Raw genomic sequence first — 17,729 nt, 5'->3', positions numbered from 1 at the left:
TGTGTTTCGTTAATACAAATTGGCTGTAATGCGATTGATGAATAGTGGATGCTGTTTGGATAACATGAACTTTCTGCTGTACACATAACGATTTCCCTATAACACGATTTTCTAAAGCGTGAAGTAACACAAGAAAACAATATCGCGTTATAGCAGAAATAACTGTCGTATAAAAGGGAATCAATTGGTTATTTGGGTGACTGAATTATGGTGCAACTGGCCAAGTAGTGTGGCTCAACTGCCACAGTTCTTCTATCACAATCACAAAGCTAGTACTTTTGAAGAATAATTACCATTCTATAGTAGGAAATGCAGCAGCTAACTTATATTCAGCAAACTCCCACAAAAATATGATGACAATCAGATACTATAATCTGTTCTTCATAATGTTGACCAAGGCATAAACAGTGGCCTGGATAGAGGACAACTTCCCTGCTCTTCTTTAAAACAGTTCCATGGGATCCCAACAGGCACATGGGGCCTTGGTTTGACAGCTCATTCAAAAAAAAATCTTCAACTGTGCAATACTCTTCGTACTGAACTAGAGTGTAAGCCTTGTTTTTTTTTTGTGCTCATGTTCTGAAGTGGGAATCGATGATCCTAAGGTAAGCATGCTACCAAACAAACTGTGGCTGACACAAATGGGTGATGATGCACAAGTAGTAAATACAGGGTTATGGGGTGGGGTATCTGGGTGCGATGCGCTTGAAGGGTCAGTAGAACCCAAACAGCCTCTTTCTGTACTGTAGGGATTTTATGATCAATGAGAGTAAGTGAAGTGATCCAACAGATCACAGCCAAGTAACAGGGAGGGGCATCACGATATAAATATAACAAAGGGATATGTAAATGACGAGGAATGGGAGGCTTAGAAAAATGGAAGTGATGGTGTCAGCTACAAACTGCAGCTTAGAAAACATTCTATCCTGAATTTTATTTACCAATATTACAAGCAGCTGTCTCAATACTTATCCCATAAGTCCCCCAGCAGCTAACACCCACTGACTCATCACCCCTTGCTGTCAGCCATTCAGCCACACTGCCTTAACTGAGAAAATAATTTTATTCAAGCTTCTCCTGCATGTTCTCCCTTCCTACTTTTGACCACAATATGCCCATCACATTTTGCAATTCTGAAGGCTACTCATTTGAAATGCTTCCATCAGAAACATTAACAGAAGTACTGAATGCTTCCAGTGCTTTTATTTCTTTCCCCATATTTTTAAACCAGGATTATGGCCAACTCGGTTTCCAATCACAATTTTGCTGCCAAACATTATTTTATTTAATTGGAAAACTTAGTTTAAGAACAGTACATCACATTTCCTGGCTTGTACTTGGTTACCAATCAGCAAAACAACATTAAAACACAATATTTAAAAATTCAACTGCACATTTTAACACTCATCTCCAATGTCAAACTCCAACAAATCATTATTTAAAGAAGCTGCACAAAACTAGGTTACTGCAATACAGCATTACTTGTTCATTGGGTCATGGTGCAAATACCTTACTGCATCATACGGAGGTTCTGACCTTGGGTAAATTGGTTGTACTACAACCTCGCATATAACTAATCTAGCCCATAAAACCAATTACAATGCAATATAGTGCTTTTAACACAAACGTTAACAGTGTATTCTCTCTGGTTAATTCAGGATGAATATTAAATAATGGTTTTAGACATAAATAACTGCATGGGAACTTAGGTACATACAAGCATAAAATGGAAGCTTAGCTAAGGGTATCTAGGCTCAATTAGGTTACTCAGCAAGCTCACTGGCTGATTAATTTCTGGCAGTACACCAGGAAGGTATACAGAACAAATCCTGTGCAGACTGTTGTAAAGGAGACCATGATTACACTGCAAGAATGGCAGCTGTTTTTAAGAACCATTTAACATATCTTATATTTGTTTATCAAGTCGAAAACAGCAAAAATAATACTTATGATTCCCATGGCAAAGAACAAAAGCAGAAGTTAGAATGCTATCTGCTTCATGCAGTATACTATTTTGTACAGATTGGCTGGGGGTTGATTGTGGTTTTTTTAATCTAACATTATATTTACACTATAAAGGAATTTGTTAATATTGTTAAAATTATATATGGTTACTGTCAAAGATATCAACATTGGTGATTTTAATCAAAGGCAAAACTGAAATGAAAGAAAAGTCAGAATGGAAGGTCTGTAGCCACGCAAGAAGTGTTTTGTAGAGAGAACAAGAGAGCAGGCGAGCAAGAACGACCAATGGGTAAGATATGCCGGGACTCCCAAAAGGAGTGAGGAGGCTGGAGTGGGCAGTACAAGTGATGAGAACACAGAATGAGGTACCACATTTGTATGTCGTCGAAGATGACGCAGCAAGATGGTTGGAGTAGTAGAAGAATGGGTTGCAAGAGGGTTATGGCAGCACAGGGAGACTACAAAGAAGAGAAAAAAAAGGTTTTGAACTGGACAGCAAATGAATACTTAGCTAACAGCAATCCAAGAAAACCTCAAAACACTAAGATAGGTAATATTTGCAAATGAATGTGAAATGTCTAGTGTGGGCCTGCTTGCAGTCAGGACTTACTTTATTTGGTAAACATGCAGTGGGTCCAACTGTAATGAACACTGGCAATTATTAAATTTAAGTTTGGGATTGAAATCCAAAATGCAGTAAATAGGGTTGGAATGGTCTTGCTAAAATGTTCCAGCATCATGCATGTACAATGGAAACACGTTGGCTGCGTCCTCTTCATTCTGTTGAAAGTGTTTAGGGTGAAGGCTCATGTGTAGAAGTGTCAACTATTTTGAAAATATTTTCTGTTAACTCAGGTCTGTTACCTTGTACTCATTTAATATTGTAATGCCCAGGAAATTAATGCTCTCTTTGTAGGATATGGTTTTATGTTAAATGGAAGTTGATATTGAGGATATTGATTTTTCTGTCTGCTGTGAGCATGTCCAAATACTTCATGTCAATTCAAAGAAGGTACTGTTACTACGAAACAGCACCATTTAATGAATGAATTGGAGGGAATGAACAGGTTGCCCCTGAAAATCAAACTGTAGCCCTCAAGTCAGAAAGCTTATTTTGATCCCTGTTTGTAACTAAGTTTTGTCAAAGCATGTTATCTTCTCGCCTACATGTTCAGCGAATGATTTTTTTTAAAAGTATAAAATTGCTATAGCAATTACCAAATAGAAACAAGCAATTAGGCACAACCATTGGTTGATGCTTATCCACCAGAGTATCCTTAAACCCACATGCCTATTCCTATATCATTTTATTGCACTTTCCTTCAATCATCCTTATAATCTGACCTTTAGTATCTTTAATTCCCGGTTTCTGCCAAACACTAACTTCAGTGGTGTATTCGACAATCTCACTACTGTGTAGGAGGAGAATAGTTTCTCCTGTAAAATGTTAGCTGTAAAAATCTTACAGCTTGTATTTGAACTCTCTCATGGATCTCTTAACCACTGGAATCAGTCTTCTATTCACTACATTCCTATCTATTCTGTCACATCTATTCCAAATTTTGAAGACTGCTGTCAAATCAACTGGCAATCTCCTCAGCTCCAACAAAATTTAAATGGAGACTTTTGGAATGTTCCATGCGTATAAGAAATGCCCAATAGAAAATTCAATAATCCAGGCAATTTGTTTGGAGTATGCTATGTTGGGCTTGCATAGGTTCCCAAGTACAACTCCTATCTAAGATGCCATGATAACTGTCTGCCCAATCGAAAATCCAGGCCATGGTTCGCAGGCATTAAATAAAACATTCATAAGGATGTTGTTGGGTCTGGACAGTTTGAGTTATAGGTAACACAGTGTGGAGCTAGAGGAACTCAGACTCCAGCATCACCAGTTCTTACTATCTCTGTTTGAGTTATAGCTACAGGCTGAATAAGCTGGGGTTTTTTCACCCCTTGAGCAGAGGCTGAGGTGATGTTTCCAAACCAGAGGGCATAGGTTTAAGGTGACAGATTTAAATTGGAACCTGAGGGATTCCCTTTTACATGCACTGGGTGGTGCATGTATGGAATGAGCTACCAGAGGAAATGATGGAGGTGAGCACATTTACAACATTTAAAAGGCATCTGGATGGGTACATGAATAAGTAGTATTTGGAGGGATATGGGCCAAATGGAACTAATTCAGATCGGGATCTCTGGTCAGCATGGACGAGTTAGACTGAAGGGTCTGTTTCCATTCTGTATGACGATGACTATTTTTAACATGATTTACTGGATGATGATCAAAGAAGAAGACTTTGTGCTGTTTTCATCTCCTTGCTAACAGAATTTAAAGGACCATTTCTGGAAGGAACTCACCAAAGTTGTGGGGTCTGACCTACAATTCTGCGTGTGTTCAGAGTCGCAGGGAAGTACCATGTTCTTCAACATGGATAAATGCAAGATATTGCATTTTGGTAAGACAAACAAGGATAGTATTTATACATTTTATGGTAGCGCCCTGGATAATGCTGTTGAACAGAGAGATCTAGGGGCTCAGGTACGTAGTTCTTTCAAAGTTGTGTAGCAGGTAGACAAGGTGGTTAAAAATGTGCTCAGCACACTTGCCTTCATTGCCAAGACCATTGAGTACAGGAGTTGGGATGTCATGTTGAGGTTGTACAAGACGTTTGTGAGGCCACTTTGGAGTACCGTGTACATTTCTAGTCACCCTGCTATAGGAAAGATATTATTAAATTGGAGAAGGTTCAGAAAAGATTTACAAGGATATTGCTGGCACTGGAGAGCTTGAGTCAAAAGGAGAGGCTGGACAGGCCGAGACTTATTTCCCTGGAGTGAAGGAGGTTGAGGGGTGACTTTACAGAGGTTTACAAAACCATCAGTGGCAGAGATAAGGTGAATAGCAAAGGTCCTTCTCCTAGGGAAGTTCAAAATAAGACAGCTTATTTTTAAGATGAGAGCAGGAAGATTTAAAAGGAACCTGGGGCAACTACTTCACACAGAGTGTGATTCGTATATGGAATGAACTGCCAGAGGAAGTGGTAGATGCAAATACAGTTACAACATTTAAAAGATATTTGGACAGGTACAAGAATAGGAAAGGTTTAGAGGGATACAGGCCAAACATAGGCAAGTGGGAAAACTTGGTCGGCATGGACAAGTTGGACTGAATAGTCTGTTTCCCTGCTGTATGACTCTAAAACACAATATTTCAAAATTTCCTTATATTTGTGCTTCCCTGCGCTAGCAACATCCTTGTGATCTGCATTATAATTTCTGATGTCTCAAATGGTCCCAAACAAAATCTGCTCGAATTTGAGCTTGAAAGAGATAAACCTGATGTGTTGAGTGGGTTCCTTCTTTGAAGATCCGCATGCAGCTGTTTAGAAGTAATTCACCATTACAAGTGAACTACGAAACCTACACTACTCTTTATAAACGTGGTCTGGCCTGCTGTGCAATCCCAGCACCAATTTTATTTGTGTGGTCCAAGTACTAATGACATAATAGAAGAGTAGGCAGAATATCATGTTGTCTATCCTTACGTTATAGCCTATTAACTCATCCTCTCCCCAAATCCAGCCTCAAAGGGAACATGTTTTCTTACCAGTATGCTACACTGCACAGTGATATAACTCAAGTTCAGTCAGGAACAATGTAACAAGACAAGGCCATTCAGCATCCCAACTTCATCCAACTGATTTGAGTCCTTCTTGCTTAATATTCTCAGTTAGGGGAAAAAAAAAACCGCAGATTTAAAATTATTAACTGTGTTAGCAATGATCTCTTGCTGTGGTTCCACACATCCAACAACCTTTGTATGCAGAGATGCTTTCTTTTCTTCTAAATTGCTTGACTCTGACTTTAAGATTATGTCCTCTTGTCCAGGGCATCTTCATCCGTAGAAACACAGGAGTAGGCTATTTTGTCCTTCAACTTTGTTCCACATGTACTTGAATATCTAAATCTCTGGAATTCCACAGCTCCCAGGTTTACACCACTTAAAATATACTTTGATCTGCCCTTTTTAATATTCCAAAATGGATTGCTCAACAAAAACCTGGATTGAAATGCATCAACCACAGTTTTGTCCACTTAATTTATCAAAGACATGGTGTGAATAGTGCAGACAGGAGCATAAAACAATGTTATTAATCTCTGTTCTAAGAATACTTGAATATCTGTCTTTCTAAACTTTAGATCATCCAAAATTTTGTTGCCCATCTTAACTCTTGCTACCTCCCATTTACTTATTACACCTGCGCTTGCTGGCCTTCTTCTGATACTGGTCAAGTAATATTTTGACATTAAATAGCATTTTGTATGAATTTTAAAACTCATATCCTTGTTTGCAAATCCCTCCCCAGCTATGCAGTTCCCCAAGTGTCATGTCTTCTGGTCCTTATCCCTACAAGATGCCTGTGCTGGTCTTATTGTAATCTCTTGGAATGTTTTGGACTTTAACAGCTCCACTATTATGGCCCTGCCTTCAGCTGACTAGGCCCCAACCTCTAGAACACATTCCTCTGCATTTGTCTCTCTACCCAGCAACCTCACATGTAAGTTCCCCTCCAAGCCACACATCATTTTCACTTGAAACTGATTCACTGTCATTAGGTCACAATCCTGGAACTCGCTTCCTAATAACAGTGTGATTGCTGTTAAAACCTAAGGATTGCAATGGTTCACAAAAGCAGTTCGCCACCACCTTCTCTGGGGCAACAAGAAGCAATAAATGTTGGCCTAACTAACAGTACCAACAAGCCATGAACAAAAAAACAATTGAGAGGTTATCCACTTTGTAGGAAAAACATAAATATAGAATATAGTCAGAGGCTAGGAAGGGTTGAACTTTAATGGAACTTCTATGTCCTTGCTCATGATTCTCAAAATTAAACATGCAGGTACAGCATATTAAGACAAATAGTATGTTGGCCTTTATTACAGATGACTTGAGCATAGGAATCAACATTTCTTACTGCAGTTATATAGAGCCTGGTAAGGCCACACTTGGGATATTATGTGCAACTTTGGTATCTTTACCCGAGGAGAAATATACTTATAGTAGAGGGACTGCAATAAATTCCTGGGATAGAAGGACTGCCTAAGGAGGTAAGATTAAATAATTGAATGTTTATTCTCTGGAGATTAGAAGAATGAGACATGGTCTCTTTCAAATATACAAAATTCTTCCACTGCAAAGCAGGGTGGATGCAGAAGAATACTTTGTCTGACTTGTTTTCACTCAAACAATAGATAATTTTTGGAATTCTCTGTCCTGGTGGGAATTGGAAGCTCAGTTGTTGAGCATGTTCAGGACTGAAATTTTTTTTAACATAATAAAGCAAATAATTAAAGTTACAGATACTTGAGACACCAATTCAAGCACTCTTCATATTATTTCAACTGTCTCCTACTGCCTAATCAGCTGAGCTTTAATTTTAGCCAAGTTTCTCAAATAGAACTTTGAATATTTTACGGAAATTTATATAAACTACACCCGTAGGAATTTTCTCCTCCTGCCTTAGTTACTACCTGAAAAAAATGACAATAGCTTTGATGAGCATGACCTATCCTTTACAAAACAATACTGGTCTTCTTTTTCCAATCAGCTCAAATTTCTAAGTGGTCAATCACTTTTCCTCAACTATATGTTCAAAGAACTACTCCATAACAGATGTCAGACCAACAGGTCTATTATTTTTGCCTTCTCTCCTAACTTTCTTGAACAATGGAGTTACAAGGGAGGGGAGACACAAATGGATAGGAAGACCGCACCACCTCCTTTTTCCGATGGATTAAAATGCTAGGCAAGAGAATCAAAATTAATTATTCTTCCAGAATAATACAAATGCATGCTTAAGGAACAATTCAACATTATGGATACCAATCCACAAGATATTCCAAGTTTCAATGAACATAAATAGGAACCAGAATTCTTCAAGGGAATTAAGTGATGGACAGTAAATGCTGACCTAATCAGTGATGCTCACATCCTGTCGCTGAAAAGGTTTTTAAGAAGTCCTTAAGTGTATTAGCACTTTCTCTTCACCTACATGCTTAAACCAGAAGAATGCCAACAATTAGGTAGCATGTGACTGGGATAAAAGCAGGGATCTCGAACAATGACCTGAAGCCAATCCCTTTGAAGATGAAGCACAGACCTTATGATCACTTGACAGGGAATTACATCATCCACTGCAGGGATAGGTCAATCAGTCTGATTAGCCCATGTTGATCTTGATGGGGCCCTCACGTCTCTTTGTATCCTCGGCCATTTAACCTTATCCACATAACACATGCAAGAAAGAAACAGAAGGTTAAATCCAGCTTTCCCTTAAATCTAACTGTATGATTTGATCCAACCACTTTCTGTAGTAGTAAGTTCCACATTCTCAAGGAAGGCTGTTTTGAATTTCTCTTGATTTCAAGGTGACATCCTTATTGGCCTCTAATTTTGTTTTTCCTCACAAGTGGAAATGTTTTACAATATTAAAAACTTCTTTTAAGGTTACACAGCCTGTTCATTCTCCCCAAACAGTATAACTTCATTCTAGAATCATCTAGTCTTGTGGCCTTCCAGTGCTGCTCTAACCTTTAGTATAACATGGCAACCAGACTACACATGGTATCCAAGTGCCAGGATGATAGCATAGTGACTACTACATATCAGTAATCCAGAGGCCTCGGCCAATCGCTGAGAGTTAGTTAAAAGCCCACAGCAGAGGCTTTATAACCACAAAAGTAACAAATTATCTTAAAAAACCATATGGTATGTCCTGAAGAATGCAAATTAGCCATCCTTACTTTATCTGGGTAAGTGTGACTTCACAGATACAGTAATATGGTCGACTCTTAACTGTCTTCAGAAATGGCCTAGTAGTCAAAAAAAGTCACTCACCACTATCTTAAAGGCAGTTAAGGACAAGCATTGTCCATGATCTGTGAATAAATTTAAAAATCTAATATTTGATAGAGGTTTACCAACACTTCACTTTTCAATTCTATTCTTCTACAAAGAAAACTGCAATCAGAAAGAATGTAGACTTATGACGTAATTTAGAACAAAAACAAACGTTCTGATTGGGTGACCAATCCTTCAAGAGTTTTCAGGAATTAAACATTAATTTCCAGGGTGTTGTTGCAAGCAAACTACTTGAACCAATAAGGACGATAATTTTTCTTCAAACACTTTAACTGTCAGCCCTGGCCTAGTTGGTAGCACTCTCGTCTTAATCAGAAGTTTCCTAATTCAAGTCCCATTCCAGGGCACAAAATCAAGGCTGATACTGCAGTGCTTAAAGAGTGCTGCAGTATCAGAGCAGCTGTGTTTTTAGATGAGATATTAAACTGAAGTCATCTGGCTTGTCAAGTGGACATAACTGATCCTATGGCACTACATGAAGTTCTGTGTGTTGTGGCCAATATTTATTCCACAATTAACATCTGAAAAACAATTACCTGATCAGTATCACATTGTTGTTGTGGAAGAATCCTTTCACAAACTGCTTGTCACATTTCCTGCATGACAACAATGACAAACTTCAAAAGAACTTTGTTAGCTTTAAATCACTCAGATGTTTGGTGGTCATGGAAAAAACTATAGTGATACAATTCTTTTTTTAAAAAAGGTTTTGAAAATGGGAAATTATACTGTTTGACAGAGTGGATAGGGAAGTTGAATGTTGGGGTGGTTATATTGTGAAAGTTCTAGGAGTATGCTCGGTGTTACTTATTTAATAAGATTTCTTTTGCTACAGGCATTGTATGTCTCTGTTCAAGTAGAAAGAAGTGCACTGCATTACAAATCAGACTTCTGCACAGCAAACTAGCTTAAAAATCTCCCCACTCCCGACCTCATCCCAAGACCAGCCCCCCTCTCGTCCCCGCCTCCTTGACCTGTCTGTTTTTTCTCCCACCTCACTGACCAACCTCCACCCCCACTTCCTACCTACTCGCCTCATCCCCGCCTCCTTGACCTGTCTGTCTTCCTTCCCAGCTACCCACTCCTCCCTCGTCACTGACCAACCCCCATCCCAACTCCCTACCTACACTTACCTGTACTGGCTTCATCCCCGCCTCCTCGAACTGTCCGTTTTCTCTCCACCTACCTGCTCCACTATCCACCTTCTATCATCGCCTCCCCCTCTCTCTATTTATTTCAGAGCCCCCTTCCCTTCCCCCATTTCCGAAGAAGGGTCCAGACCTGAAACATCAGCTTTACCGCTCCTCTGATGCTGCCTAACCTGCTGTGTTTATCCAGCTCCACACCTTGTTATCTCAGACTCCAGCATCGGCAGTTCCTACTATCTCAAACTGAGTTGAGTCTTTCTGACACAAGAAATATGCTATTTGACAAGAGGAGGGAGGGTATTGGAACATACTTTGCAAAACAGCCAAAAGCCTTTGCTGCAGAGATGTGGCTTAGTAGAAAACATGCAAGGCACACCAAAACAATTCATATTTTAATATCCAGTCTCAGGTGGAACAAAATAGGGCACTAAATATACTGTATAAGACGTTCAAATTTTAAAAATAACCACAAAATCTAAATTTTATTGGTTCCTGCATTTTCAGGGGGGCTGGAAAGGAAATAGGACATTGGCAAAAGAAAAGTTAAGGGTCAGCACTAGTAACTTAAGTACAGATGCATGTTGAATTTGGGTTGTCACACCCTGCTCTACACAAGCTAGGTTTGTTGTTTCTGAACCACCAAGAATGTGTTACTTAGATCACTTGCATTTCATTCAATAACATATTAAGGAAGGCACATCAATGAATTGTACTACTATGATATTAGTTTACTGAGGGGAGGGTATAAAAGGGCACCTTGCACAGATTACATCAACCAAGTGCTCATCAGCTGAGATAGCTCACTCAGCTTCTGAGTTAGAATAATTTGGTGTTAGAAATGACAAAAATTCATAAGCTTAAAAAAGCAAACAAGAGTAAGAAGCTGTAAGTTTTTTTTTTAAAAAGAGGGCTGAAAAGCCTACTCCTGCTCCAATGCATCACTGTCAGAACTAATGCTATATCCAACATCCTCAAATGGGACAACCCAGTAACAATAAAAGGCCAAATAAAAATTTAATGACATATATTGACCATGTACTGAATATAATGTCACATTAGAGACTGAAGAATAGGTTTCATCATTACTAGCTTAACTTCCATTTGGATTTTGGGAAATTAGATACAAGAACCAAATTTAAAAAAAAACTTATTTAACATATTATTAATGGTCAGCGTTTGCTTTCGGAAAACCAGGATATTTTATAATCACAAACACAGTCAGTTCTCTCCAATCTAAAAGACTACAAGCTGAATAATATGATGGAGAAAATAAGTTTGGGGATGGTCAGGAACCCACAACTGAAGGAGCACAAGAGATCTCAGAGGCTTATAGAACTGGAACAATAACAGAATTGGTGATGATCAAAGTCTTGGAAGGATCCGAAAATAAATTTTAGAGTTTGAATTTTGAGGCATTTTTGAGACATGGATGACAGTAACAGGGATTAAGAGCGAGTTTTGATAAAAATGTTAGTATTCTAGATGACCTCAAGTTTTTAAGAGGCTAGCACTCAGAACAATGGCAGAGGATCAGTACATATAAAAATAAACAAACAATTCTGTGTAGTGCACATTTTGACATTCAGCGACCAAGGGTCCCACCACCTAATGGCTTGAGCATAGTTCAGTTTGCCAGTGTTACATCATAACAATGCAAAGTTTCCACAGTACTGATGAGTTCTACTGAATGAGCAGCATTATAATTTAGAATTAGAGACAATCATGGAGTCAAGCTTGTACCACGTATAAATCATGCTTAAATTTAAAGGTTTATGAAGTATAATACCATTATGGTGTTTACTGGAGCTGGCAGATAATACTTGTGTAGCTGCCTTCTCCTTGTATTAAGGAATGATTACTGAAGGACAGCTGCTGAAAGACTCAAATCCGAGTCACAGTTAAATTTGCTCTTTGGCAAAAAAAGTTTGAACTGCTTAGACTGCCTTAGCTGTAAATAAACAAATTTTTTAAAAAGTCATTTTCGTCAGCATTTTGAGTTTAGCAACGATTGTTGTGAATGAAGGAAAAATGGAGCCTCAATATTTAGCACTTTGCAGGGTGCCCTCGCGTATTGGGCGGGGGAACGAGAGAGAGAGAGATTATTCGAATCCACAGCAGGAGCTGTTAAATTTATGGTTCAATAAGCAGTCAATTCCCTCAGAAAGATAGGCATTTCTCAGTAATAACGTTCTGGACTTGATTTATTAAAATGACACTTAGCACAAAAAGTTGATTCCTCCCCCTGTTAAGTTAGCAGCAATTTCCTGTTCTTCTTCCTCTTGCTTTACAAACACAGTCGGTGTTACATAATAAATGATACCCGAAGTGACAGGAATGTTGTGACACAAGTTCGGACAACCAATTTTTGTCTCTAAGTTACACAGATAACGTGAACATTACATCTCCATAAACTTAAAAGTGTTGTTGATTATTTACTTGAATAAGGGCATCCGTTTTACAACATTTCAAAACGCCCTCAAACCATACTAAACGGTTTCAAACGTTGAAGGCTTCGCTTTGCAATTTGTTACAAGACCTGAAACATGAACGAAAATCCAATGTCCTAACTGAACACGCAGTGAAATGAGAATATCCACATTTTCCAACACAAAAATGAAGTCTAATTCCAAGCAACTGACAACAGTGCAAGCAAAACCCAGGCTGCTACAAGCAGCAATTGTCAATTTGCATTTGTCAATTTACAATGCAGTCTTAATGCAAAAAAAAATCTGGTAAGGTCCTTGCTCCAATTCAGCATTTTGCACCAAGACGGGTGGAGCGTCGCCAACTGCCTCGGGGGGCTCAAGCTCCGGGTCTCAGGAGGGCAGAGGGTGAGGGCGCATCTCTTCATCAACCGAAATGGGCGATACTCACATTTAAACGTACCGCAAGCAAACTGACACTGTGTAACTGCGAACAGATCATTCGGGCTTCCCAGTGTCCGGTCCTCACCGTCTGTCACTCACCGCCACCGACGCCGACGCCGCCTGTCCCTCGATGTCCCACCGACGGCGCAGGCAACACGCATGCGCCCGTAGGGTCCCCTGTCGCCTGTGCGCAGGCGCAAGATATCTGTTGACATTAACTGAATTAATTTTAATTTTTCAAATGCTGCTCACTTCCAAATTTCAACCTTCGACTAAAAGAATAACGCTTACTCTCACTACGGCAGTTTTTTGAAAAAGAAAATAGACCAAAATCCTTGGTATACTCTTTAGGACAAGAGAAGCCTTGAAAAATTCTTAATAGGTAAAGGGAGATATGGAGAGAATGATCTACTTTGTTAAAGAATACAACATAGGGGGCTATGAAGACATGAGGCTACTAATAATTCCAACGGAAATTGTGGAGCTTCTTTTGTAACCTTGAGTGGTTAGAATGTGGAACTTGGCACGACAGCTGGTGGTTAAGGGAAATTGGACACTTTCAAAAGGAAATCACATGAAAGAAGACAATAGAACAATATACCAAAAGGTTGAAATAAGGTACATAGAATGACTAGAGATTGTGAAAACAATAAATATCACAGACTTCTAGTGCCAAACAGCCTGTTTCTGTGCTGTCTTTTCTATGTAATCCATGGCACAACTTTGCACCTCCACCACCAACTAATAACTGTATGAAGAAGCAGCAAGTTGCCTATCCCATTTTGTAATCCTAATTTTTCAGACCTGTTGTTCCTGTTTGGGATGCTACTCCAAATTAAATTTTCTTCAAACACATACATTCATTGTGCAAACTATCACAAAGAGTCACTGTAGATGGACATTAACCTCTGATTAAGGAAGCAGTACCTAAGGAGTCTCTGGAATCCCATCATGGGCTGCACAGTGGGTATAGCTCCCTCCGAAGCTTTAAAGAAGGAACTGGACCAGTTGCTGGTGGCATTAGTGATCACATGATATGGAAGGTATATGTTAAGTCTTCTGGTTCCTGTAAGTTCTGAATAATGACACTTCAGACTAAAGGTCCCAGAGCTTCATAAGTCTATTTCTTGCATCTCTCCATATTCATTGTTCAATGAGATAGTGAATGTGGTGTTGCAGCATGTTTAGTCCTTTAACAATGGTTTTCTAACTCATTACGAATCATACACAATAAAAACAAAACCTCTTTCTTTAAAAAAATCCTTTATATCATTTTAACTATTTGTAAACTAAAGAATAACAAAAACTTCAATAAATGAACAGAACTGCTTGAGTTTGATAGACCTTGTTTTCTTTGCTCAAAATGTTAATCAGGACATTACTCAGGTTGTAGGCCTTTATCTTGTCATTTTGGCATTCATCCCTCAATAATGAGTTGGCACACTGCACAGGTGATGTTATGCCTGTTGCTGCTGATGCTGTAATGTGCTTGATGTTGCTAATGCTGTGTTACTTGCTGATGGCATTGTTGATAGTCCTCTGCTTGTTATTGATACTATAGATGTTGTCTCACTGGTTAGTGATGTTGCAGGTACTTTTGATGATTTTTTTCAGCTTTTCTTATCCAGGTTTTAAGTTGATTATGGATTTAGTTTGTGATGATACTATGGCATCAAGAGGTGTATTTTGTCTTGATATTTTTATGAAGAAAGGTTGAGAGAGACCTGTCCAGCAGTTTACGCAGTCAATAAAGTAAACAGTTTGAGGCTTAATTTTAGAAAGTTGAAACAATCAAAGCAGCCTGAATGGGTGGGGTCAAGCTCTGACAGACCCAGGATTTTTAGTTTTATTTTTTTCAGTAGCAGTTGCTGCTGGGGTCTTGAAACTGGATGTGGAAGCTGGTTTTCCTTTCTCTGGTATAGCTAAAGGCTAGAGTTCTCTTCTTACTGCTAGAATTGCATGTGAGACAATCTATTGTTCTGAATTTACGTTTGCCAAGGATGTTTATGGGATGTTACTATATTGGAACAGTTACTGTTTAGTTATTCAATAACCTGTTAAGTTTTCCAACACCATTGTTATTCCAATTGTCTTTTGTATTTTTAACTATAGTATATGAATAAAGTGTGTTTTGTTGTAAGATTAGTAGTTTGACCAATTGAATTACATTTGGAATGCAATGTCTGGCATTTGCATTTAAAATAAGAAAAAGTTGGTGTCCAGTCTATATTCTTAATATATGTTGAGGGGGTTTGGTCTACCCCATAACAAACTGGAGACCGTGGTCAGGATCAAAATATCAAATTCTAGTTTGGGTTAAGGTTATTGGATTCAAAGGCAGTGCGTGGTGAGTATTGGCATTTTTTTATTTCAGGGTTTGAAGTCGATTGGCTGGAGTAGGCTGTGCCTTATGTAATAATGACCCTTTCAGTAATGAAGAGTTTCCGAGGTGTGGAAAAAGTCACATTGGGAGTTCTACAGAAAGGCGAAGCTTTTGGAATTGGCAAACAAGCCAAAGTTGGGGTTGCCTGTGTCTGAGGAAAGGGGAAATAATTGTGGCAATTGCGCAGCATTTACAATTGCCAGGACTGCCATTAGAATCTTTGGAAATGGCAAAAATTCAATTGAAAAGGAAGCAGCTAGAGGCAAAAGAAAGAGGAAAAGAAGTGAGATAATAGTGTGGAGCTGGGTCATAGAAAGGTAGTGTTGTGGGTAGCATATGAATTACCAGCAGGTGGTCATTTGGGAGTAAGGAAAATGCCATGCAAAATACAAAAGCATTTTTATTGGCTGGGACCGCATAAGGATGTAGTTGAATTTTGTCAGACATGTCATACCTGTCAGGTAATTGGCAAACTTCAGGCAGTGATAAAACCAGAAGCCTTAATATGCATTCCCACATCTGAGGAACCTTTCAAGAGAGTCTTAATTGATTGTGTATGACACCTACCTAAAATGAAAAAGTGGAAATCAGTATTAGTTGATCACAATGGAGATGTCGACAAGATTTCCAGAGGCCATTCCATTATGCAGTATCACAGCTAAAAGGGTTTTAGAAGAGTTACCCATTTATCTAAAAACTGGATACAGACTACCCAGAAATGCAATTGGATCAAGGGTCAAATTTTACATCAAAATTATTCAAGGAAATTATGGATAGCTTAGAATGAAACAATTCAAACCGACTGCACACTATCCAGAATTGCAAACAGCATTACAACAGTAGCATCAAGCTTCAAAGACCATATTGAGGGCCTATAGTTAAGACTATCCAGAGGACTGGGATAAAGGAATCCTATTTGTACTTTTGTAATTAGGGATGCACCTAATGAATCTACAAAATTCAGTCCATTTGAATTAATTTTTGGGCATGAGGTGAGAAGACCACTGAAATTAATGAAGGGAAAAAAAAGAAAAATCGGTGAGTCAGAGTTCAGGGACCATATATTTGGACTATGTGTCAAATTTTAGGGAAAGATTAAATAGACTAGGTGAGTTGGCTAGACAGCATTTAAAAGTTGTGCAGCGTATGATGAAACAGGAATCAGACAAGAAGTCAAACATTCGTAATTTTGCTAGTGGAGATGAAGTGTTAGTGTTACTCACAATGGTAGATAAACCTTTTAAAGTCAAGGTTTAGTGGGCCTTATCAAATAGAAAGGAAATTGATTGAGGCAAATTATTTTGATCAGAACACCAGAAAGAAGAAATCTCTGTGTCATGTGAATATGCTCACAAGGTATTTTGACAGGGAAGGAAAGAAAAGGAGAATGTATTCTCCTGGTTACAAACCAGAGTGCAGAACCAAGTTCAGATGATTCTGAATTACACATTCCTCAAATTAAATAGGACAAGGAGGAAGTTCTCAAAAATTGGGATAAATTATTGTGTTATCTTCTAGAGGAAAATCAAATGACCTGAATCACATAGGGAGATATGTGGGAATAAGCTGGGAAATACTAATCTAATGACACATGGCATATAGTAAAAGCTTTTCCAAATAAACAACATCTTTATAGACTTAACCCTCTAATGTCAGGTTCAAAAAGAGATTGAACCCATGCTCAAAGACAATATAATCAAAGTGAGTTGCAATGAACAGAGCTCATGCATAGCGATGGTCCCAAAACTAGATAGTACCTAATAATTATGTGGATTACTGCAAAGTCAATGTAGTTACAAAATCTATTCATATCTGATTCCATGTTTGGAAGACTGTATTGAGAAGATGGGACAAGCAACTTATATTTCTAAGTTGGACTCACTCAGAGGATACTGCCTGGTACCTTTACCTGAAACAGAAGGAAATTTTGGCTTTTGTGACACCAAATGGACTGTATCAGTTTAAAGTCATGTCGTTTGGTATGAAAAATGCACCAGCCACATTTCAAAGACTAACCAATAAAGTAATTTTGGGATTATCTAATTATGTGGTGTACATCAACAATGTGGTGATTTTTAGTCACACGTGGAAGGAACATTTGGAGCATCTATTGGAATTGTTCGATCAACTTTGGGAGGCAGGCTTGGTGATAAACCTGAGTGAATTTGCAAAAGCCCAAGTCACATTCCTGGGCTATGCCATTGGACATGACAGATGGCCCCACAGGATGTGAAATCAAAAGTGGTATGGGAAGCTTCCCATACCATTGATGAAGAGGGAAGCACTGTAATTACCGGGACTGACTGGCTTTTATCAGAAGTTTGTACACTGTACTAAATTTTAGCAGTGTGGTTGCCCCATTGACCGACTTGTTGAAGAAGTGCAGAAACTTTCAGTGGACAGAGGAATTTCAAAGCATTTGACAGTCTGAAAACTGT

At 38.7% G+C, this 17,729-nt stretch overlaps 1 protein-coding gene across 1 annotated transcript in view; it reads right to left on the bottom strand.

The window, feature by feature from the left end:
• Positions 1-12,909, bottom strand: part of tbc1d24 (TBC1 domain family, member 24) — a 39,865-nt gene extending 26,956 nt beyond the window's left edge. The window contains exons 1-3 of the mRNA XM_020524430.2: positions 12,478-12,909; positions 9,430-9,489; positions 8,133-8,251 (exon numbers count right to left, since the gene is read on the bottom strand). The gene's annotated coding sequence lies outside the window, so the exon portion shown is untranslated. The remainder of the gene's footprint in view (positions 1-8,132; positions 8,252-9,429; positions 9,490-12,477) is intronic.
• Positions 12,910-17,729: the final 4,820 nt, after the last annotated feature.

The sequence above is a fragment of the Rhincodon typus genome, chromosome 21 (genome assembly GCF_021869965.1).
Source record: "Rhincodon typus isolate 14 chromosome 21, sRhiTyp1.1, whole genome shotgun sequence".
NCBI lineage: Eukaryota > Metazoa > Chordata > Chondrichthyes > Orectolobiformes > Rhincodontidae > Rhincodon > Rhincodon typus.
This window is presented reverse-complemented; position numbering and strand designations above follow the sequence as displayed.